This window comes from Notamacropus eugenii, chromosome 3 (genome assembly GCF_028372415.1).
Source record: "Notamacropus eugenii isolate mMacEug1 chromosome 3, mMacEug1.pri_v2, whole genome shotgun sequence".
Taxonomy (NCBI): Eukaryota; Metazoa; Chordata; class Mammalia; order Diprotodontia; family Macropodidae; genus Notamacropus; species Notamacropus eugenii.
The window spans coordinates 442,338,784-442,365,379 of record NC_092874.1 but is presented as its reverse complement, the minus strand read 5'-3'; the positions used below and the strand labels follow the sequence as shown (position 1 = coordinate 442,365,379).

At 37.7% G+C, this 26,596-nt stretch overlaps 1 pseudogene; it reads left to right on the top strand.

The window, feature by feature from the left end:
- The first annotated feature begins 1,024 nt into the window (after positions 1-1,024).
- LOC140532276 (uncharacterized) overlaps positions 1,025-26,596 on the top strand; it is a 194,197-nt pseudogene continuing 168,625 nt past the window's right edge.

Sequence of the window (26,596 nt, the reverse complement as noted above, 5' to 3'; positions counted from 1 at the left end):
CCCCAATTGGTAAATTGTCAAAGGATATGAATAGGCAGTTTTCAGAGGAAGAAATTAAAGCTATCTGTAGTCATATGAAGAAATGCTCTAAATCATTATTGATTAGAGATGCAAATTAAAACAACTCTGAGGTACCACATCACACTTATCAGATTGGCTAACATGACCAACATGAAGATGATGAATGTTGGATAAGATGTGGGAGAGTTGGAACACTAATTCACTGTTGATGGAGCTGTGACCTGATCTAAACATTCTGGAGAGCAATTTGGAATTATGCCCAAAGGGCTACAAAAATGCACATACACTTTGACCCAGCAATATCACTTCTAGAGCTGTATCCCAAAGAGTTTATGAAAATGGGAAAAGATTTCACATGTAGAAAAATATTTATAGCAGTTATTTTTGTGGTGGTCAAGAACTGGAAATCAAGGGAATGTCCATTAATTGGGGAATGGCTGAACAAGTTGTGGTATGTGAATGAAATGAGAAATGAAGAACAGTCTGACTTCAGAAAAACCTGGAAAGACTTACATGAACTGACACTGAGTGAAATGAGCAAAACCAGGAGAATATTATATACAGTAGTGGCCACAGTGTGCGAGGGTTATTTCTAATAGACTGAGCCCTTCATAGTAATACAAGGACCTAAAACATTCCCAAAGGACCCTTGAGGTAAAATACCATCCACATCCAGAGAAAGAACTATGGAATTGGAACATAGAATGAAGCAGACTATTTTCTCTTGTGTTGTGGTTTGGTTTGGTGTTTCTCAGGTTTCTCCCATTCATTTTAATTCTTCTATGCAGCATGACTAATGTGAAAAGGTGTTTAATTACAATGTATGTGTACAACCCATATGAGATTGCAAGCTGTCTTGGGGAGGGAGGGGAAGAAAATTTAAGACAAAAGGAAATGATCATTGAAAACTGAAGACAAATAAATAAATTAATTTTTTTTAAAAAAAAAGGAAGTCCAAAGGATGGATGCAGGGAAGAGAAGGAGGATATCAAAGCCAAGAATAATGAGTTCTTGCTCCAAAATCTATGGGGCCAATCATACACAGAAAAAGCCTGAGGAAGGATATCAGCCCTATCAAGACTGATCCTACTTGCATCAGTTTTATGGGAACTGAACAGCTTTCTTTTGGGAGCATGGAGATGATATTCAGATCCTGAGATCCCATTAGGTGAAGCTCCATTCTCTGGAATGTTGGACTAATCTCTGGCACAGTCTTTTTGATCTTATAGTCAACTTTTGAGAATGGGCTTTCCTGTGCTCCCCAAAATCAGTGTCTGCAGAGGGAGATTTTGTAATGATGATTTCCTAGGTCATTTACTTTAATGGAGCATTAGACCTCTGGTAACTATCAGGAGTCCTTTTATTTTGTATTGGAGGGATGACCATAGCCACAGGTCTATTGCTGTCTGCTTTTCCAAAAAGCTACCCTGTGGTGCAGAGCCAAGATGGCAGAGTAGAAGGATGTACCTGTAGAAGCTCTCCCCCAACATCCTATAAAATATCTATAAAAAATGACTCTAAAAAAATTCTAGAGAAACAGAAGCCACAAAAGGACAGAGTGAAAGAGGAATCAAGCCCAAGACAGCCTGGAAGGCCAACAGGAAAGGTATAACACACCAGGCACAGAGTGGAGCGCAGCCCCCAGAATGCAGCTTAACTTTGGGCAAGCAGCACAGACAGGACCAGGGCAGGCTTCAGGGTGCCACCAGCAGCAGCTGCGGTTCCCAGATTCCTCAACCCACAAACACCAAAGACAGCTTCAGAGGTCAGTGAGAAAGCTCTTTGTCACTGTGAGAAATGCAGTCTGACTCCAGTCCCAGCAGCATCCATTGTTGGAGCACTCAGACCTTGGGGGAATTGAGCTGCTGATCTGAATCTCAGCCCTGAGTGGTGGCCCTGGGGTGAGGAGGAACACTGGCTGGTAGAGCTCGTGAAGGTTCTGGAGAGGGAATCCTACTCACAGATCCTGGGCAGAAAAAACTTATAGTTGCTCCCAGATCAGAGTGCAGACCAGGAGAGGAGTAAACTCCTCTCCCTTGGTTGTGCCATCTTGGAGGAACTGAGAACTTAAAGGTACCTAGAGTATACCCTCCACTTGACAAAGAACTCAAAAGTCAAGTAACTGGTTGGGGAAATGCCCAAAGAAAGGGAAAAAATAAGACTATAGAAGGTTACTTTCTTGGTGAACAGGTATTTTCTTTCATCTTTTTGCATGAGGAAGAACAATGCATACCATCAGAGGAAGACATAAAAGTCAAGGCTCCTTCACCTAATATCTCCAAAATGAATAGGCAATGGTCTCAGGCCATGAAAGAGCTCAAAAAGGATTTTGAAAATCAAGTAAGAGAGGTTGAGGAAAAATTGGGAAAAGAAATGAGAGCAATGCAAGAAAATCATGAAAAGCAAGTCAACAGCTTACTAAAGGAGATCCCAAAAATTCTGGAGAAAATAACACTTTTAAAAATAGACTAACTCAAATGGCAAAAGAGGTCCAAAAAGCCAATGAGCAGAAGAATGCTTTAAAAAGCAGAATTTGCCAAATGGAAAAGGCGGTCTAAAAGCCCACTGAAGAAAATAGTTCTTTAAAAATTAGAATGGAACAGATGGAAGCTAGTGACTTTATGAGAAACTAAGAAATTACAAAACAAAACCAAAAGAATGAGAAATAGAAAATAATGTGAAATATCTCATTGGAAAAACAACTCACCTGGAAAATAGATCCAGGAGAAACAATTTAAAAATTATGGGGCTACCTAAAAACCATGATCAAAAAAAGATCCTAGACATCATCTTTCATGAAATTATCAAGGAAAAGTGCCCTGATATTATGGAACCGGAGGGTAAAATAAATATTGAAAGAATCCAGCAATCACCTCCTGAAAGAGATCCAAAAACAAAAACTCCTAGGAATATTATAGCCAAATTTCAGAGTTTCAGATCAAGGAGAAAATATTGCAAGCAGCCAGAAAGAAACAATTTGAAGATTGTGGAAACACTATCAGGATAACACAAGATCTAGCAGCTTCTACATTAAGGGATCAAAGGGCTTGGAATATGATATTCCAGAAGTCAAAGGAACTAGGATTAAAACCAAGAATCACCTACCCAGCAAAACTGAGTATAATACTTCAGGGGAAAAAATGGTCATTGAATGAAATAGAGGACTTTCAAGAATTCTCAATGTAAATACCAGAGTTCAATAGAAAATTTGATTTTCAAACACAAGAATCAAGAGAAGCCTATAAAGGTAAACAAAAAATAGAAATTATAAGGAATTTATTAAAGTTGAACTGTTTATACTCCTACATGGAAAGATAATATTTGTAACTCTTGAAACTTTTCTCTGTATTTGGGTAGTTGGAGGGATTATATACAAAAATATGGACAGAGGGCACAGGGCAAATTGAATAAGAAGAGATATCTAAAAAAAAAAAGATCATATTAAGGGGTATGAAAGGAATATATTGGGAGGAGTAAGGGAGAAATGTAATGGGGTAAATTATCTCTCATAAAAGAGGCAAGAAAATGCTTTTCCAGTGGAGAGGGAGAGGGGGAAAGTGAGAGGGGGAAAAGTGAATCTTATTCTCATCGATTTGGCTTAAGGAGGGAATAAAACACACACTCAATTTGGTAAGAAAATCTATCTTACACTACAGGAAAAGAGCGGGGAAGGGGATAAGGGAGGTAGGGGGATGATATAAGGGAAGGCAAATGGGAGAAGGCAGAAATTAGAAGTAAACACTTTTGGGGAAGGACAAGGTCAAAAGAGAGAATAGAATTAATGGGGGGCAGGATAGGATGAAGGGAAATATATTTAATCTTATACAACATGACTATTATGGAAATTTTTTGCAAAGCTACACATACATAGCCTATATTGAATTGCTTGCCTTCTCAGTGGGGATGGATGGGGAAGGAGGAAGGGAGAGAAGTTGGAACTCAAAGTTTTTGGAGCAAATGTTGAGAATTGTACTTGCATGCAACTGAGAAATAAGAAATACAGGTAATGGGGTATAGAAATCTATCTTGCAAGATAGAGAAGATGAGAGAAAAGAGAGAAGACGAGGATAAGGGAAGGGAGGGGCGATAGAAGGGAGGGAAGATTGAGGGAAGGGGTATTCAAAATGCACAGTGTTTTGGGGTGGGAGAAGGGGAGAGAAGGGGAGAAAATTTGGTATTCAAAATTTTGTGGAAATGAATGCTGAAAACTAAAATAAAAAAATATTTTTTTTAAAAAAAGCTACCCCAAAGAAGTAAAATACCCTCAGCAGAACTTCAAAGAGAGAACAGCAGACACCAAAATCCATGCATAGCTCATCACTAAATCTCCAGCCCCAAAAGAAACCAAAGTATCAATCTCTTTGTCCAGAATTTATGACATCCAACCTTATCAGAGATCTGAAACTTTATCCTGCCTGCCTTTTGTAATTTAGACATATCAATTAAATGGGAGAATATCACTTTTGATAATGGCAAGAATATGGCTTGTCACATACCACTGGTCAACAGCTAGCTCTAGGACAAAGCTGAGCAGAACTCAGAGTCACTTATTTCATGCATCAGACAACATATACATTCCATCTCTTTATTATATGAATTTCCCTTTACTAGGTAGTTAGGCAGCAGAGTGAATAGATCACCAGGGCTGGAGTTAGGAAGACCTGAGTTTAAATCCGGCCTCAGACGTTTGCTAGATGTATGACCCTGGGCAAGTCACTTAACCCCATTTGCTTCAGTTTCCTCAACTGTAAAATGAACTGGAGAAGGAAATGGTGAATTTCTCCAGTATCTTTGACAAGAAAACCCCAAATGGGGTCACCAAGAGCTGGACACAATGGAAACAACTGAACAACAATTTCCATTTACTAAACCAGGAGACTCCATGGAAATATTTATGTTGACATTCTATGACTTCATTGCCATTTTCTGTCTTCTTTACAAGTGCTATACAATTTTAGACCAGCCTTACTGGTGGTTACCATACAACTTGAAAGTAATGTGGTCTGGTTTCAGTTTTTGAGTTTTTTTCTAATATTTTCCTGCTTAGTACTGTCTCTGCTGAGTAGTGCAAATTATTGTCAAGTACTGTATTCATGGAAAAAATGGTTTTCCTTCTTCTGATCTACAGAATTACCTTTTAACTGTATTACTTAAGACTCCTCATATTAAACTCCCCACTGGATCATATGTGCCTTCAGATTTCTTTTTTTTTTTTGAAAAATGCTAAAAATCATCCAATTGAGGATTACTAAACAATATGATAGCCCCCGAAATTAAGAATATTAATATCTCTACACAGTATTGAGGAAGGAACACAGTTGAAATGAAAAAAATGAAAATAAAAGCACTGTATACCTACTATAAGTCAGGAAGTTGTTGTTGTTCAATCATTTCAGTAGTGTCTGACCCTTCATGACCCCATTTGAAGTTTTCTTGGTAAAAATACTGGAGTGGTTTACCATTTCTTTCTCCAGCTCATTTTACAGATGATGAAACTGAGGGAAACAGTGTTAATTGACTTGTCTAGTATCACACAACTAGTAAGTGTCCAAGCCAGATTTGAACTCAGGAAGAAGACTACTAACCTAGTGCTCTATCCACTATGGTGCCACCTAGCTGTACTTCTATTTACTACTCTGACACTAATTTACTGGATGACTTTGGGCACTTCTCTAGGTCTCACTACAATTCATCTAGAAAATGAGGGAAATTGGACTAATCTTTAAGATCCTTTCCAGCTTTAAATAATGTGATTTTTTTTCCCTCCTCCTCTAGGGTTTTTGTTTGATATGTTTGTTCCACAGGCCAATGTGGAACAAACTTTCACACCTTGACTCACTGAAAACCACATATTTGAGGTTTATCTATAGCCTATATCCTGTTATGTTCTATTGACAAAACACCGCAATAATTGACAAGGCACCCCAATAATTGACTTTAGCTACTGAAAAAAGTTTATATAATATTGTAATATGTTTATAAAGACTAAAAGACACCTTCCTCCAATAAGAAGTCTTTGTGAAGATACTAATCTGAAAAGGGTTTTCCTTCACAGGCAACAAATTTCATTTTCCTTGCAAGGAAGTCATTTCCTCCCTTTGTAATTTAATTTAATCTATGGATTTAAATTGTACTGTGAAATGGAAGATATGACTGAGGTATCCTCTCAAAAATCCCTGCCAAATTATATTGCTATTTTTGAATGGATAAATAAAATATATAAATTGTGGGTGTGGGTGTGGATGTGTGGGTGTGTATATATAATATACATGTACAGCATAAATATAAAGTGAATGAACATATACACATGCATGTGTCTATGTGCATAGGCACATGTGTGTAGATATCTATGCATATGTGTCTGCATGTACATTCACAATACAAAAAGTATTTAAAAACAAGTAATTTGGGGAGGGAAGAAATAAACAGCTGGAAGAATCAGGAAAGGCTTCATGCAGAAGATGACTGAAACATTTTAGGTCTCCATATGGGTCATATTGTCTGCTATTTCAGAAAAGTAAAACCATCATATTTTAATGCCAGAGGTATAGACATTTGTGGAATTTCCCAACTTCAGGGTCCTGAGGTTCTTAACTTTCATCATGAGGACCTGGAGACATCAAACAGAATAAACCCAGCTAGCTGTAGCCTCAAGAAAAGAATAAAATCTTTTATGCTACATTAATAATCGATTCTCCTGCTATAATGATGCCATTGGTTCTTCTAAAGGTAGATTTTAGAATATTTTCATATTGTAGAGTTATAGAGACTCCCTGGGCACAACTCAGTACTCTTTATATAGCAGGGTCTTAGAATACATAGAATGCCTTCACTTGATAATATATATGCATACATACATACATATATATATATACACACACAATGCATACTTTTTAATAAAGAATGAAATGCCAGCAAATGTGACACATTAGAATATAGATATATACAAAGATATACACATATACAAACACATAAATGAGACATACATATATACATATATGTGTGTGTGTGTGTGTGTGTGTATATATATATATATATATGCATTCGTATGTGGAGAGAGACAGACAGACAGACAGGTTTTTCTGGCTTCTACATTGACTTTCTATGCCATAATGTGTCTCTTTCTACATTACAGAAGAAATAGGGATTGCTGATTCCATGGCTGAGAAAGTGCATTGATAAATGCCATCAAATGTGATTTGCTGTTGGGACACTGGGCCATGACACTGATGGCATTGAATTGGGCAGGCCATTAATTAGAATAGCATGAAGCTTGCCTTCCAAAAAGCTGCTAAAATGGAAAATTAGTAAGTTGGAATTTTACTCCTACTCCCAATGTCCTCTTCTTCCATAATCCTTTTGCAGCCTCCTGTATTTAATTCAGTCAGGAAAAATCAAAGAGAAGGACATAAGTAGACAAGATGTGAGAGGGAAAAAGCTAAGAAAGTAAACAAAGGTCTGTCATATCATAATGTCTGCTCCTAGGAGGGAGTGGGTCTAGCTAGCATAGTCTAATCCATTTGTCAGTCTAAAGCATGGAATAACATGGAATGCAGAGAGGGACTGGATCTGGGATTTCATTGGTTTAGAGAACTCCTGGGAAAAGGAAACTTCTTTCAATGCCATCTGACACCATCTCTGCAACTTAGTTTTCTTGTTTATTTGTTCTTTTGTAATTTAAAAAAAAAATTGAATCACAAATTCCTTCCTTCCCTTCATTCCCTCCCCTGGCCATTGAGAAGGCAATCAAGATGATATCAATTATATATATGAAGTCATGCAAAACATATTTCCATATTAGCTATGTGTATGACTTAGTCTGAAAGATTAATTGTCATTTACATAGCATTTTAAAATTTAGATGGTGCAATGGAGAGAGTGTCAGGCCTGGAGTGAGGAAAACTCATCTTCCTGAGTTCAAATCTGGTATCAAGACACTAGCTGAGTGATCCTGGGCAAACCATTTAACTCTGTTTCCCTCAGTTTCCTCATCTGGAAAATGAGCTGGAGAAGGAAATTGCAAACCGCTCCAGTATCTTTGCCAAGAAAACCTTAAGCAGGGTCACAAAGAATCATACACAATTCAGAACAACAACAAAACATTTTATGTATATTATCCTATTTAAGCCTCCAAACTACTCAATGAGCTTAGGTGCCATTATCTCCATATTACAGATGAGGAAACTGAGGCTCAGATAGGCTATATGACTTCTCCTGAACAACTAGCAGGTGTCTGAAGTTGAATTCACATCCAAGGATTCCTGACTCCAAACCCAGTACTGTCCTTTCTACCATACTAATTCTGCACTGGAAGAAAATAAAAGCTTATCTATTCTAACCCATACCCAAGAAGAATCCCCTTTCTATACCATCCCTAGAAACTAGTCATTTAGCTTTTGAGCAAAAAATTCCAGCAATAGGTACCACAATATCTCCCTCTTAGTGATCTTCACTCAAATTCTTTCTCACCAGTTTTATAAAAATAGTATGGTGGAAGGGGTGGAGTCAAGATGGCAGACTAGAAAGACTCACTTATGCAGAGCCCTCCCCACAGCCCATAAAATACCTGTAGAGAGAGACTCTCAACAAATTTTGGAGCAGTAAAAGTAGAGAACAACAGAGCGGAAGAGATTTTCAGCCCAGGGTGACCTGAAAGGCCCATGGAAATGTTGGTTGCACCAGATGCAGAGCCAAGCATGGAGCCCATCCCAGTCTTGGCCCAGCAACAGACTCTGGGAAGAGGACACCTTGGGGGTGGAATTTCCAGTCACAGTAGCGGTACCTCAGATCCCTTGGCCCACAGGTGCCAAAGGTCAGTGACAGGGTTTTATCAGCTGGCCAGGAAGGGAGAAGGGCCTTCCCTTAGCTCTGGCAGCAGGCAGCAGCCACAGAGCCTGCACAGCAGCCCATATGGAAGATCCATTGTTGGAGTGTAAAAACCCCTGGGGGCATCGAAGAGCTGAGTCTTACCTCAGCCCTGGGTGGAGGCCCTGGCTGAGCTGGTCTTTGTCTCAAACTGAATGGTGGCCCTGCCCATCCAGCTTATCTGAAAATCAGCCCCCAGTGCTGACTTGGGAACTGGAAGCCAGGTGGCTGTGGAGAGGTAACTGCTAAAATTCTGGACATAAGAATCTTTCTCTGAGTCCAGACCAGTACACGCTTGATTGTGCCACCTTGGAGGAACTGAGATCTCACAGATTCCCAGAGTATACCCTACTCTTGAAAAAGGACCCAAAAGTCAAGTAACTGGTTGGGAAAATGCCCAAAAAAGGGAAAACAAATAAGACCATAGAAGGCTACTTTCTTGGTGAACAGATATCCCCTCCCATCCTTTCTCATGAGGAAGAACAATGCTTATCATCAGGGAAAGACATAGAAGTCAAGGCTTCTGTATCCCAAACATCCAAAATAAATATTCAATGGGCTCAGGCCATGGAAGAGCTCAAAAAGGATTTTGAAAATCAAGTTAGAGAGGTGGAGGAAAAACTGGGAAGACAAATGAGAGACATGCAAGAAAAGCATGAAAAACAGGTCAACACCTTGCTAAAGGAGACCCAAAAAATGCTGAAGAAAATAACACCTTGAAAAATAGACTAACTCAATTAACAAAAGAGGTTCAAAAAGTCAATGAGGAGAAGAATGCTTTAAAAAGCAAAATTAGCAAATGGAAAAGGAGGTTCAAAAGCTCACTGAAGAAAATAGTTCTTTCAAAATTAGAATGGAGCAGACGGAGGCTGATGACTTTATGAGAAACCAAGAAATCACAAAACAAAACCAAAAGAATGAAAAATTGGAAGATAATGTGAAATATCTCATTGGAAAAACAACTCACCTGGAAAATAGATCCAGGAGAGACAATTTTAAAATTATGGGACTACCTGAAAGCCATGATAAATAAAAGAGCCTAGACATCACCTTTCATGAAATTATCAAGGAAGACTGCCCTGATATTCTAGAACCAGAGGACAAAATAAATATTGTAAGAATCCACCAATCACCAGTGGAAAGAGATCCAAAAAGAGAAACTCCTAACAACACTGTAGCCAAATTCCAGAGTTCCCTGGTCAAGAAGAAAATATTGCAAGCAGCCAGAAAGAAACAATGTTAGTATTGTGGAAATACAATCAGGATAACACAAGATCTAGCAGCTTCTACCTTAAGGGATAGAAGGGCATGGAATAGGATATTCCAGAAGTCAAAGGAACTAGGACTAAAACCAAGAATCACCTACTCAGCAAAACTGAGTATAATACTTCAGGGGGAAAAGTGGTCTTTCAATGAAATAGAAGATTTTCAAGCATTCTTGATGAAAAGACCAGAGCTGAAAAGAAAATTTGACCTTCAAACACAAGAATGAAGAGAAACATGAAAAGGTAAACAGCAAAGAGAAGTCATAAGGGGCTTACTAAAGTTGAACTGTTTGCATTCCTACATGGAAAGACAATATTTGTGACTCTTGAAACTTTTCTGTATCTGGGTAGTTGGTGGGATTACACACACACACATACACACACACACACACAGAGCACAGAGTGAATTGAATAGGATAGGATCATATCTTAAAAAAATGAAATTAAGAGGTGAGAGAGAAATATATTGGGAAGAGAAAGGGAGAAATGGAATGGGGCAAATTATCTCTCATAAAAGAGGCAAGCAAAAGACTTTTTAGTGGAGGGAAAAAGAGGGAAGGTGAGAGAAAAACATGAAGCTTACTCTCATCACATTCAACTCAAAGAAGGAATAAAATGCACACTCATTTTGGTATGAAAACTTATCTTACAATACAGGAAAGTGGGGGAGAAGGGGATAAGCAGGGTGAGGGGGATGATGGAAGGGAAGGCAGTGGGAGGAGGGAGCAATTTGAAGTCACCACTCTTGGGGAGGGACAGGATCCAAAGACAGAACAGAAGCAATGGGGGGCAGGATAGGATGGAGGGAAATATAATTAGTCTTACACAACACGACTATTATGGAAGTCATTTGCAAAACTACACAGATATGGCCTATATTGAATTGCTTGCCTTCCAAAGGGAATGGGTGGGGAGGGAGGGATGAAGAGAAGTTGGAAGTCAAAGTTTTAGGAACAACTGTTGAGTATTGTTCTTACTACTAGGAAATAAGAAATACAGGTAATGGGGTATAGAAAGTTATCTTGCCCTACAGGACAAAAGAGAAGATGGGGACAAGGGAAGGGAGGGATTTTAGAAGAGAGGGCAGATCGGTGATAGGGGCAATTAGAATGCTTGGTGTTTTGGGGTGGGGAGAGGGGAGAAATGGGGAGAAAATTTGGAACCCAAAATTTTGTGAAAATGAAAGTTAAAAATTAAATAAATAAATTTTAAAAAATTCAAAAAAATTAGTGTGGTGAATTGGCTATAATATTGAACTAAGAGTTAAGAAGACCTGTGTTCAATTCCCACCTTAGATACTCAGGATATGTGTTATCTTAGGAAAGTCACTTTACCTCCATAGTCCTCTGTTTACTCATTTGTAAAATGAAGGCATTGAACTTAATGGTCTTTCAGTTTTCAATTCCTAATCTATGATCTACAGTTACACCCTCTGGTTCCTACATTTCTTCATAGGAATATCTATTCTTCATGTACTGGGTTCCACATCTATTGTCTTATGTGTTCCTTGTGAAATCATGTATGACCTTCTATTGCTGTCTTTTAGTCTTGAGTCACATTTCAATGAACTTCCCTGTTTTAAGCAATCCTTCTCATTTTGCTCCTTATCCAATGCTTGTGCATGCGTATATAGACATCTGATGCAATGCAAATTTTCACTGCCTCTCTTTTCAGATAATGTCTCTCATAAATTACAGGGAAAGATGACGTACAGTATTATTTTTCCCCAGTCCTCCTTTATCCTCAGGGGAGCCTAGACTTTACATCTAGGGAAGAATTTCTATGTTTTGGAGACTGATCTGTGATTTCATCAGTGTAAGGAGAATTCTATGGGGGATATTCCCTCCATTGATGCACTAAGCATGACGAAACATTTATTTACTGACTTTTTATAAAGGTTATATATCTATAATTTTGGACATAAATGCTTGAGGTTGGTGTCTGAGGGACACAGAGATCACAAAATAAATGAATTATAAACTTAGAGAACTTGCTATCTATCATATAATCCAAACCTGTCATTTTAGAGATGAGAAAATGGAGGCCTAATGAAATGACTTTCCCAAGGATTAAGTGACTGTCCCAGAGTCACATTGCAATTTAGTGTCAGAGGCCACAGATTTGAACCCTGTTCTCCTGATTCTATGACTAGCACTAGTTTCTACAGCCATTATTGAAATGGGAAGGAGCAGGGGAGGTGATAGAATAATTGCATATTCTGATATCCTATGGAACCCATAAGTGTGAAAAACACTTAAGGTGAAAAAGAAAAAAAAAAGAAGAGAAAAATCCAACACCTTTTCTTAATTTAAAACTCAAAGCATTTGTAGAAAGTGGAATTCAGGTATCAGCTACTTCATCCTCAGCCTCTGCATCTGTGTGTCACAATCCCCTAGAACCTGCCTCCTCGGTAGCTGTCCAAATGCTTATTAGGTCAGAAGTGGAAAAACTAGGACAGGAGAGAGAAAATATGTAACAGATGTAGTCACGAGACAAAGAAGCTTTATTTTACCAACTTTCCTTCATGATAGCTGAAGAAAAAATGGGTCTATTTATGGGAACAAAAGCATGCTTTTAGCCATGTGCTCTTATGCTCAAAAATCTCCAGATTTTTCATGAGGTATCGTTTGCTCTTCACAGCTATTGAGGCAGGAGAATTATTAGTTGTCTTATGAAAACATCGAACTGCAGTTCTTTGGAAAAGCTTGTTGTTTAAGCTTAAATGTCATAAAATATTTGATCATGCAGATACCAAATGGCCTAGCCTGAACCTATACAGTCCATACAAGAAAAGGCACAGAAAAATGACTCCAATATTCATGGAAATGAATAAAACAATAGAGTCAGAGATGATATAGTTCTGAAGTATGGATTATTTAACTTTAAAATTTGTCTTTCAAAAATCTAGTCATCTTCCTTTTGGGCAAACAGTCCACACAGCTCATCCACAGAAGCAACTCCCATCTATCTTCCCTTGGATGTTTGAAAATAATACAAGGATATAGAAATTCCTACAGTAATTTGGGAGTTGAATGCTTCAGAATAAATTCAATTAAATTTGGCTCGACCTTTCCAAAGTTCTCTTCAAACTGAAAATGAAAAGCAGAGACTGAGTAAATTGGCCTGATATCTATATAGTAAAATCGCACTAATTCAGATTTATGGGTGAGAGGACTAGACAACAAGCATTTTAAAAAGGCTAAATTACCACATCTTATTTTAGGAAATGCAATCTCATTATTTTACAGAATCTTACAGTAACAAATTAATCTAAGAAAATGTTGCCAAGCACAAGACCTACTTATAAAAGTAGATGAGAACTGGTTAGCATTTGTTTTTAGATAGAATAAAAGTAATCTTTTTCCATCCCTGCAAAGTTATGTCCAAGTTATTAAAATTAAGAATTAGAGAAGATTGGATTAAAGTGGCTTTAAAGAGTACAAATTCTTAATTTTTTATTAAATCAGAATGAATTATTAAGTAGTTGTTACATGTAATAACTGTCATTCTGCTGATCAAGTTGAGCAGACCATCACTGACTTTGAGGAGAAATCACAAAGAATGTTAAGGACAAAGTTTAAACAACTCTGTCATTCCTAACTTCACTCCTCCTGATGTTTTCATCAAGGACATCTTTTATGTGTGTATAGACCATTTATTCACAAAGTTTTTTACAAAAATGAAAGAATAATCAGCCAATAGATGTTAACGTATTTTCGGTTGACTTATTTTTTGTATTAAAATCATCCATTATCCATTGAACTTTGATGGAATCTTTAAGTCTTTATAATGTCTAACATTTTATTTAAAACTGTTTTACCTTGATCATAGATTTTCTACCTTTGCTTTTAATCAGGGCTGGCCATTCTTTGTGCCTTAATTGTTTTAAGTGCACTTCTACTTTCTCACAAAACATATCTAGTACTGAGGAAGTGGAAATCATACAGACTTATTTCCACTGTCAATAAGAGTGAGAACAAATAACTTGAGAACACTATTGGCCCTCTTTAGTCAATTCCATTGTCCTGTAAAAGAGATTAGACAGATTATCTATATAAGAAAAACAAAGTGGATGAAGAATGCCTGTTTTCCAGATTATGTCATGCCATTATGTTACATTATGTTAGCAACCAATTGTTTTGGAGTATGTAGATCTTGGTCAGTCAATGCTGATGAATATGAGTGGGGACTAGAGATAAATTAAAGGAAAAAGCATAATTGTTCAGTGATTTGAATAATTTAAAGCTTTCCCATGATGCAAAAGCACATTTTATTTTTAAAATAGATATTCTTCCAGTGTTATTCTAGTCCTAAGCCTGCAAATCGTGGAATACTATGAGCTCTGAGGAGTCATATTTACAAATGAACCAAAAGGATATTGAAAGGCACATGAAGGGTGTAACATGTTGTCGAATGATGATTTGCAAAAGAGAAATAGCATAAAATATATCAAAATTGTCATGGATAGTCAGAAAGGGAAATAAGTATGCCATAAATAAGCATGTCATAAAAATGAAGTGCTGAAACACCAATAGTTCAAGTGATGCACTGGTATACACAAAATATTGAGAATATAAGAGAAAGGCTACCCATGTATCAGGGGTGTGGAAGCATCAGTCATGCAGGTTGGAAAGACATAAATGAATGGTCCTTTGTTGGGATATTAAGTCTAAAGTCCATTTCACATATTTGATAGTAAAGGACCCACAGATTACTAAAACATGAAACTCCTATTCAATTGATTACACAAGCAAAGCCTCAGAATCTATACAGACTGACCCTCCCAATCTTAAATCTACAAAGCAGTCTTTGTTAAGCTTTAACCTTTTTTTTAAAGCATCTGTTTCCAAATGGGTGGAGCAAAGAAAAAAACTTTTGATTTTATGAACATTAAGCATCTCAGTACATTAAGACTTTGTGGGAGTCGGTATACATTTGTTACACACATTTCATCACATCAAAGCAACTTTTACATTCTCTTCACTTTGTTCAGTTGTAGAGAGCTTTGGACACTTTGAAGTTTTAAATGTAATAGGAAGAAAGAAACTTTAACCAGTCAATAGCAAGTTGGTGGTGACTTTGTCTCAGTTTATTTATTGATATCAGGAAGACACAGAGCTATTCATCCCAGTTTCCCTTTCGAAAAATTTGGGATAAAAACTAGGCCTTCCAGGAGAAGAAATTTCTTCTAAAAATAAGTCAGCCTCTTTTCTGTAATTCATAATATTAGAGTCACATTGATACTATGTTTCAGATGGTCAATGTGTTAGAAACAGTATTAGAACTCATATCTTCCAGGCTTTGAAGATAACTTAATCCATTCTGCCATACTGCCTCCCCCATTTCCTACCCAGTTAGGAAGAGTCATCACTGTCCCCACCATTCATAACTGCTCTTCATATCCATTTCCACCACTCTAGTTCAGACTTCCATTATTTCCTTCCTAGACTATTATGATATTAGCCCTCTCTCTCTCTCCCCAGTACAATAAAAGTTCCTTAACAACAGGCACAATTTAATTTTTTGAATTTGTCTTCCTAGTATTCAGTATATACAATGCATGGAACATGCTAGATTCTTTATTTTTTTTGTAAAATGAGTTGAATTGAACAGTATATTTATTACTCATTTACCTCCAACTTCTCTAACTTGTACACTGTGACAGAATTATCTTTTTGATCAAGAAAGCATAATTCTGATCAAGCCATTGCCCAACTCATAAAGCTCAGCTTCTGCTAAATGAAGTCCAAACTCCTTAGGCTGTCATTAATATCCTCTCACTACTACATTTTTTTTAATCTCCCACTACTCCCTTTCTACCCCAAACCCTACCTGAATACAAACACAATTTATGCATATCTTCTCTGTTCTTTTTCATATTAGGTGTGTCCTCTTCTTGTCTTCATTATCCAGATCAACTAATATTCCCACCTTCCCCACCACCACCATTACTCCAAGACAACTGGAAAAGATCTCTCATGCTTTAAATGCCTAGAGTACTCTGAATCCTCTTTTAATGCATTTATCACATTCCACTCTTTTGCTTTTTGCATTGGACCTGGGATTTTATTGATATGAGGGACTCCTCCAGTGAGAAAATTCTCTCCACTAAAACAGATCACCAGTTCCTAAGCAAAAGTGTCTCAGCGCAGTGTGAGTTTCAGATATAGATTGAACCTCCCAAGAGAGGAGATTCTTCCTACCAATGATCATCAGCATCTTTTCTGTAATTTATAATCTTAGAGAGTTGTATACTGATAGGTTAAATGATTTTCCAAGGGTCACACAATCATTTTAGATTTAGATAGGTGTTCCTGACTCTAAGACCAGTTTTGTATACATTATACCACACTGCCTTTCATCTATTTTTTTATTATACACATGTATTATTTTTCCTCACTAGATTGTAAACTCCTTGATGGCAGAGACAATTTTTAATCCATCTTTGTATTTCCCCTAGAGCTTGACACCAAGAAAAATACCCAAAAATAACTGTTGTCTATGACTTATGTCTGTAGGGTTCATAAATCAATGTCAAAAAGTTCTCTCTGATTCTTGCATTAAAATGCCAAATACTTTATCACATTGGATTAATTTAATATGCATGTGAGTAAAAATAGCCTTTTTATCCCCCCCCCCCAAGACTCTGTCACATCCAATGCTTCTATTGTTTTTCTCCTGCTTCAATCTCATTTCTTACTTCAAAGATAAAATCCCAGGAAGGCTTCCTTCACTCTATGGGACTCACTGCTGAAGAATCTCTACTAGTAGGTCATTGAGCAAGCCTAGACCTAATCAAACTATTCCCATAATAGCCAAAATGGAACAAAAAGACTAGAGAACTACGTACTTCACACAAAGTGGAACCACTAGATTTGATATTTAAAGAAGAAAGGCACACATTGTGCTCATAGAGAACCTATTGGAATTTATTGACATAAAAATAAATGATACTGCAAGGGTAAGGTCCAACTTGTGGCATAGCCACTCAGGGTTTTTTGTCCTCATTTGGGATATGCCACAGGATATACAATCAATCAACTAACCAAGAAATCTTTATTAAGTACTTGTTTTGTGCCAGGAAGAGGAAGCTAGATGGCTCCATGGGAAGAGCACTGGGCCTGAAGTCAGCAAGACCTAAGTTCAAATCCACCCTTCGATACTTACTAGTCACCCTGGAGTCAGGAAGATCTGAATTCATATCTAGTCTCAGACATTTACTAGCTGTGTGACCCTGGGTAAGTCATTTAACCTCTGCTTGCCTTAGTCCACTGGAAAAGGAAATGACAAAATTATTCCAGTATATTTATGAAGAAAAACCCATAGAAATCATTGGGATGGTCCATGGGATCACAAAGAATTAGATACAACTGAATTACTGAACAAGTTTTGTGTGTATCAAATAAGATATTATATATAAAATACCTTATAAATCTTAAAATGCTCCATAAATGCTAGCTATTATTGTTGTTGTTGTTATTGCATTGGGGATACAAAGAAAGACAAAAAGACAAAAATACAAAAATAGTCCATGCCACCAAAGAGTTTACTTAAGGTCTGGGGAGGGAATATGGTAAAAGAGAAAGAGGGAGAGAGGGAGAGGGAGGAGAGAGAGAGAGAGAAAGAAGAAGAAGAAGAAGAAGAAGAAGAAGAAGAAGAAGAAGAAGAAGAAGAAGAAGAAGAAGAAGAAGAAGGAGGAGGAGGAGGAGGAGGAGGAGGAGGAGGAGGAGGAGGAGGAGGAGGAGGAGAAGGAGGAGGAGGAGGAGGAGGAGAAGGAGGAGGAGGAGGAGGAGGAGGAGGAGGAAGGAAGAAAGGAAGGAAGGAAGGAAGGAAGGAAGGAAGGAAGGAAGGAAGGAAGGAAGGAAGGAAGGAAGGAAGGAAGGAAGGAAGGAAGGAAGAAAGGAAGAAAGGAAGGAAGAAAGAAGAAAGAAAGAAAGAAAGAAAGAAAGAAAGAAAGAAAGAAAGAAAGAAAGAAAGAAAGAAAGAGGAAGAAAAAGGAAGAAAGGAAGGAAGGAAGGAAGGAAGGAAGGAAGGAAGGAAGGAAGGAAGGAAGGAAGGAAGGAAGGAAGGAAGGAAGGAAGGAAGGAAGGAAGGAAGGAAGGAAGGAAGGAAGAAAGAAAGATATGGTGAATAAAAATAAGGTAACCTTAAAATGAACAGAATGGCCCAGCTGTGCCAAACTGATCAGAATAACCCCCAAACCTTAGGCTTTGCACTATTTTGTATTGAGTTCTAGACAAAGAGAGGCAGAAACCCTTATAAATGTACCACTTTAGAACAGAAAACCTCAAGCCATATTTGGATACACTAAAAGAAACACATAAGCTAAGGATACACACATGCGTTGCTATAATTCCTTTGGTGCTCAGTGGCTATGCTTACAAAGTCTTCTGTCATACTGGAGTCTTCTCTGTGCCCTGGTCAACCTCTCTCAATCTCAGCTTTATCATCTCTTAAAATGAGTATGAAAATAACACCTATGGTATCTCCCAGATTTGTTATGAGAACCAAATGAGGTGATGTTTGTAAAGTCCTGGCCAAAACTTAAAACACTATAGACATGCTAGCTATTTTTCTTAAGTTTAAACTTGGAATTTCATTCAAATAGGGAGCTCCAATGGTCAGGAAACTCCCTTTATCAATGAAGAAAAACAACTGTTCTCTTTCACTTAGAAACTTAGAAAGTTGCCTGTGACACAGAAAGTTTAAGTGAATTAGCCCAAGGTCACACAGTCAATATGTGTCAGAGGCAGGACTCCCACAAGAACTTCCAATGCACTATCCCATTCTACTTCTCAGTTATTATTATTGTGGATAATGTGATGAAAAGATCATTCTTCACATCATATTCAATGGACTGATTGTTGCTATTATAGCTGTCCCCAGTCTTCTTACATTTGGTAGTCCAAGAGCAAGTTGCTATTATTTCATTTTTCATGCTGAATATCCCATGGACTGTCATACAGATGAATAAAATGATTATTTTCTATAACTGAATAAAATTGCTGGGATATAAGTTTATCTTCTGTGGGCTTGCAGAAAGCACCTTCTGGACAACTACAGTAGCAGAGATCCACAGAGTTTCATCTTGTTCTCTCATGGGTTTGATTTAAAAATTGTGAGTATTCAGAACAGAAATCACCATTCTTAGATTTTTATGAGTCGTTGTTTTACATGTATGGTGAGGCTGTGGTACCAATGTGGTTTATTTGTTAAATCCTCAAGGATATTTGGGGGTCTGCATTTGTATTATGAGGGTTTGTTATCTGTTTATAAAAAAATGAACCTCCAGGATATTATTCCAACAGTTAGTACATGCTCCCCATACTAATCTGATGAATATTTCCTGATACTCTAGAAAAGGGATGGGAAATGCACATCACAAAAGATATGATTTTGAGCTATACGTTGTGGGAAACATAAAGACAACATGTGTCAGTTATTAGGACTACCTACCAAGATGGACACCTGAGTGGGAGGTAGATCACCTAGCTCCCTCATACCTATACCACCAAAACCTTGAAGTTCACACCCGATACAATATTAGTCAAGATATTCAAAGCAAAGCTGTAATAAATGACTTCATCTACTCTGGAAATGTACAGAATGTCAACTAGAAGGCCAGGAAAGTGAGTGCCAGGCCCAGAGAACAATGAAGAGAGGAGGGCTCCCCTGAGAAAGCCCAAAGTGATCAGAAAGCCTTAGGGTAAGAACTTTGGGAACTTCGGTGTATAGTAGCTACAGATATCACTGCTCCACAGTGATTAAACACAAGCCAGGAACTCTGAGTGCCTAACACTCTTGAGAAGTCAAAGGAGGCCCTAAAGATGTAGTACTCTAAACCTCAGAGACCCAGAGAGGCTAAACACTAGGAAGCAGATAGAGTTCAGCATAAGAACCCAAGGGAACCATGGTTATATTACACAAGGCTGACCACAACTACTTAAAATTCTAGCAAAAGGAGTAACCCTAATCCAGGAATTAAGATGGAAGATAAGTAAATCAGAGAAATCTAACCAGCATTAATTGACATAGATAAAAATATATCTGTCACAAATTTAATTACATAACAACTGAAAGCAAAGACTCAAAAGGAAAAAAATATTTTCCTTAAGACTATATGAATAAATTGAAGAACGGAAACAAGAGATTTAAAAAAATCGTAAAGTGTAAGCTCTTAGGAAAGAATTGGAAAGAGATTAGGTAGCTTAGAAATGATAAATCTTACCCAAGAAATGTAATGCTCAAATATTGGAATAGACTAAACAGAATTCAATGCCTCCATGAGACAGCTAGAACAAAACCAAAAGTTGCTGGGGTTTTTTAAAGGAGAAGGAAATATAAGGGGTCTGACATAAATAACTGGCCTGAAAAACAGGTCAAGAATCAATAATTTAAGAATCACTGGGCTCCCTAAAAATCATGACTTTTTTACAAAACCTGAATTATGCTTTGAAAATTTATGAAGGAAGACTTCCAAGATCTAGAACCAGAAGTAAAGACAGAAAGAATCCACAAAAAAGCTCCTAAAAAGGAGCCCCAAAAGGAAATGTCTCAGGCATATCATAACTAAAATCCAGAGCTCCTGGGTCAAAAAAATAATTGAAAACTTCCAAAAAAGAAGGAGTTTAAATACCAAGGAACCACAATCAGGAGCACGTAAACCTGGTAGCTTCAACTAAATTCAGAGATGACATTAGAATACAATATTAAATAAGGCAAAAGGAATGCGCTTACAACTAACAAAGAGTTACCTACCCTGCAAAGCTGAACTTAATCCTAGAAGGAGAACAAAGTATCTTAAACAGAATATAAAACTTGGTAAGCACTGAAAAAAACACTAGAATGAAGAACTTTGAATTACAATCCAAAGAAGTCTAAAAAAGTGCATTTATTTGAGCAGTTGGGAAGAGGTTACATAATGAGGTAATGATAGCATTCTAATGATGAGGAGAGAAAAACAAGTGTTCCTTCGGAAACTTAATGTCTTCAAAGGGTACTGTAGGAGTTAAATAAGAAAAAAAAAGCAGAACATCTATGAATGGATCGTTGCTGTTCTCAGGGGTTTAAGAAAGGACAGTGGTGGGGTGGAGTCAAGATGGTGGTGTAGAAAGACACATATACTCTAGTGCTTCTCCCACAGCCCACAAAATACCTGTAAAAAATGACTCTCAACGAATTCTAGAGTAGCAGAAGCCACAGAACAACAGAGTAAAAAAGGTTTCCAGTCAAGGGTAACCTGGAAGGCAGACAGGAAAGGTCTATCTCACGGGATACTGAGTGGAGCAGAGCCCAGTACTGGCCGCACTGCACTGGGAGGAACAGGACCTTAACAGACATCTGGGGCAGAATTCCCAGCAGAGACGGTCCCAGATCCCTCAACCCACAAGCAACAAAAAAAGCTCCAAAGGTCAGTGTGGGAGGACTTTCCCAGCTGGGTGAGAAAAGAATGAAGTTTACCCAACACCAACCCCAGGCTGAAGCAGCAGCAGGAAGCAGGCAAATACAGTGGCCGTGGAAGCAGCCTGGGTCCATTGTCCAGGCAGATCAGTTTAAAGCCTCTGGTGGAATAGAGCAGCTGATCTGAACCTCAGCCTTGAGCACAGTACTGGGGAGAGGAGGAGTACTAGGACCCTCTTATTGACAAAGGACTCAGAAGTCAAATAACTGACTGAGAAAATGTCAAAAAAAAAAAGGGAAAAAGTATAAGATCAAAAAAGGTTACTTTCTTGGTAAAAATGTGTCTCCTTCCATCCTTTTGGATGAGGAACAACAAGACATACTGTCAGAGGAAGTTAAGGTCTCTGCCTCAAGTACCCCCAAAATGAATATGAAAGGACTCAGGCCATAGAAGAGCTTGAAAAGCTCTTCTATGTCAGCAGCCTGCTAAAGGAGAACCAAAAATATGCTGAGGAAAATAACATCTTTAAAAAGAGGCTAACTCAATTGGAAAAAGAGGTCTATAAAGCCAATGAGGAGAAGGAGGTTTTAAAAAGCATAATTAACCAAATGGAAAAGAAGGTTCAAAAGCTCACTGAAGAAAATAGTTCTTTAAAAGAGAGAAATGAGTTCAGGGAAGTTAATGACTATGAGATAAACCAAGAAGTTAACAAAACCAAAACTTCAAAAACGTAGAAGAGAACATGAAATATCTCATAAGAAAACAATTGACCTGCAGAATAGATCCAGGAGAGACAGTTTAAAAATTATGGGACTACCTGAAAGCCAGGATCAAAAAAGAGCCTAGACATTATCTTCTGTGAAATTATCAAGGAAAACTGCCCTGATATTCTAGAACCAGGGGGTAAAATAAATATTGAAAGAATTCACCAATCACCTCCCAAAAGAGAGTTGAAAAGAGAAACACCTAGGAATATTGTAGCCAAATTTCAGAGTTCCCAGGATAAGGAGAAAATATTGCAAGCAGCTAGAAAGAAATAATTCGAGTATTGTGGAAATACAATCAGGATAACACAGGATCTGGGAGCTTCTACATTAAGGGATCAAAGGGCTTGGAATAGGATATTCCAGAAGTCGAAGTAACTGGGATTAAACCAAGAATCACCTACCCAGGAAAACTGAGTATAATACTTCAAGGGAAAAAATGGTCATTCAATGATATAGAGGACTTTCAAACATTCATGATGAAAAGACCAGAACTGAATAGAAAATTTGACTTTCAAACACAAGAATCAAGAGAAGCATGAAAAGGTAAACAGGAAAGAAAAATCATGAAAGACTTTCTAAAGCTGAACTGTTTACTTGCCTACATGGAAAGATATTTGTAACTCTTGAGACTTTTCTCAATATTTGGGTAGGTGGAGGGATTATGCGCACACACACACACACACACACACAGAGAGAGAGAGAGAGTACAAGTTGAGTTGAATCACAAGAGATGATATCCATAAAAAATTAATAAAATAAAAATTAAGGGGTGAGAGAGAAAAATACTGGAAGAAGAAAGGGAGAAATGGAATGGGGCAGGCTATAACATAAAAGAGATAAGAAAAATCCTATTCAAAATAGGAGAAAAGGGAGAAAATGAGAGGGGAAAAGTGAAGCTTACTCTCTTCACATATGACAAGGAGGGAATAACAGGCTCACTAAATTTGGTATGAAAATCTATCTTACGCTACAGGAAAGTAGGGGAGAAGGGGACAAGTAGGGTGAGAGCGATGACAGAAGGGAGGGCAAATGGGAGAAGGGAGTAACTAGAAATAAATACTTTTGGAAAGGGATAAGGTCAGATGAGAAAAATGAAAAAGGGGGGGCAGGATAGGATAGAGGGCAATATAGTTAGCATTATACAACATGATTATTATGGAAGTCTTTTGCAAAACAACACATATATAGCCTGTATTGAATTGCTTGTCTTCTCAGTGGTGATGGGTAGGGAGGGAGGGAGACAGGGAGGGAAGTTGGAATTCAAAATATTAGAGATAAATGTTGTGAATTATTATTGTATATAACTGGGAAATAAAAAACACAGGTAATGGGGTATAGAGATTTATTTTGCCCCACAGAAAAAGAGAGAAGATGAGGATAAGGGAAGGTAAGGGTGTGACAGAAGGGAGGGGACATTGAGGGAAGGGGTAATCAGAATGCAAGGTATTATGGGGAGGGGGAAGGGGAGAGATGGGGAGAAAAATTGGAACTCAAAATTTTGTGGAAATGAATGTTGGAATCTAAAAATAAATACACTTTAAAAAAGAAAAAAAGAAAGGAGGGTAAAAGGAATGCACTTATGTAGGAAGGAGAAATAAGAGGGGGAAATTGTTATTTCTCATAATGAAGTCCATAAAAGATGAATAAAAACATGGTAGAAGGGATGGAGGGCATCAGTAGTGAGTATCAGTTGAATTTCAGTCTTATCTTAAATGAACAAGGGAGGGTAAACACACAAACGCAAATAATTTGGCATAGAAATATAACAAACTCAAGAGGGAAAAAAACAGTATAGGGAGGAAGGGGAATAAAAGGGCAGATAATATTAGGGAGATAATAGTCTTATGCAAAGCAAACTTTCTGTACCTAAAGGACGAATTAAAGGGTGGAAGACAAAAAGAACTAGAATCTAATGGCATGCCTTAAATTGTCTCAGGCAACTGAATAAATTATCATATATGAATGTAAGGGATTACTATTGCACTGTAAGAAATGACAAAAGAGAATATTTCAGAGAACACTAGATAGTATGAATTGATAGAGATTGAAGTGAGAAGAAGCAGGAGAGCAATTTATTTGATGACAATGACATTGTAAAGAAAAACAACTTTGGAAGACTTAACTCTGATCAAAGCCCTGACAAACCATATCTCCACAGGACCTATGATGAAACATGTAACCTACCTCCTGACAGAGAGCCAAGGGACAAGGTGCAGAAACATATTTTTGGACATGGCTACTATGTGGATTCATTTTGCTTGAGTTTTCTTTCATTACAAGGGTCACCCCTTTTCATTATCTCAGTAAAGAGAAGCCACATAAAAGAGGAATTAGCAATAAATATGGAAAAAAGAATCATTGATACATAATGAAGTTTGTAAAAATCAGGTTCATTTTTTTGATGGGGGAGATAATTTCAGGTTTTTAAGATGAACAAGAAAAGAGTTTTTATGGGAGAAAGATGACAAGGTCTAATATGTGGTCAGTTTACAGGCAGAAAACATCTATAGCAGTAGGTAGAATGTAGAAATGGAAATTACAGTGCCAATGTAAAGCTGGAGAAGTCATCTTAAAATCAGGAAGAACACACTATGAAAGAGAACAGAAGGTTTTTCACAAAATTATAATTTATCACAAACAACTTCTTTACCCTTTGTCCTAGACAAAATTCTCATACTTTACAATAGTTTGTCTTTTGCATCTTCACACTTTGTATACCAGAGGATATTGGATTTAGAGAGGAACTTAGAGGCTCTACTGGAAGGGAAATAAAAGTGAGGAGGGAGAACTAGGATCTAAGAGGGTCCCTGAGATTGCTTCTTTGATAATTGGGAATGTAATGGAATGTAGTCATGGCATAGCAAATGAGGGACAACAGTTTTAGAAAGTGTTAGGTAAAGGGCAGACCTGAGATGGCAGAGTAAGGAAGGGACTCACTTGAACTCTTACAAATTCCCCTACAAACAACTTTGAAATAATGCCTTAAACAAATTCTGGAGTGGCAAAACCATCCAAAGGATGGCATGGAACAATTTTCTGGCCCAGGACAACTTAAAAGATCTCCAGAAAATGTCTGTCTTGCTGAGTGAGAGTGGAGCTCAGTCCTACAGACCCCAACAAGACAAACCAGCAGTAAGCCCTGGGAGTGACTGAAATGACAGCAGCAACTTCTGGAGCTCTTATGCCACAGATGATAAGGGAATCAGACAAATAATCAGAAGAAGATTACAGGGGATTCTTTTCTGATACTGGATGCAACTCTGTTGTATTGCCTATACATGGTTCCAGGTCACAGTCCCATGCCATGTATAAGTACTAGCAAACTGTAGCATATAATCACAGGAGAATGGAAACCTGGTCACAATTCCAGGGCAGAAAAGAGTATCTGTGGTCACTCACCGATCAAAGCACAGGTCATGAAAGCAGTGACCAAATCTGTCTTTAGATCATACCAGCTTAGAAGAAGTAAAAAAACTTATAGACTCCTCCAGAACTAGCTCTGCAAACATGAGCATAAAAAGCCTGAAGCATCAGAGAGTGCCCCATCTATGCCAGGATCAGAGTTCATTTTTAATATAAAGTTAAAAGTCAATAAGTAGCCTGGAAAAATTAATAAACAACAACAACAAAAAGAACCTGACTGTAGAAAGTTACTCTAGTGACAAGGAAGATCAAAAAACAAAATCAGAAAAAGACAAGAAAGTTAAAATACCTACATCCAAAGCACCAAAGAAAAATGTAAATTGATCTCAGGTCCAAAAGGAATACTTGGAAGATCTCAAAAAATATTGTAAAAATAAAAGATGGAGGAAAAAAATGGAAAAGAAATGAGAGTAATGCAAGAAAATCATGAAAAACACAGTTAACAGTTTGGTAAAGGAGGCATAAAAATATTGAAGAAAATAACATCTAAAAAATAATACAGGGGGGTAGAGCCAAGATGGTGGTGTGAGAGCTACTACTTACCTAAGCTCTTAGACAAACTCCTTCAGATACCTCTAAAAAGAGAATCTGACAAAATTTTGGAGGTGCAGAATCCAATAGGAGACAGACTGTGGTAGTTTCGCAACCCAGGACAGACTGGAAGATTGACAGGAAAAATCTATTCCACAAGGGTGGAGGAGCATACAGCACATAGCACAGCATCCCTGCTGCAAGACAGCTGAACAGTAAAGCCCCGGGGGTGGTCTGAGGAAGGTGCAGCACAGCAGGATAGTGGCTCAGAGAGAGAGTCAAGCAGAGCTGAGTAAGTGAGAGCTGCAGAAGGAGGCCCAGGT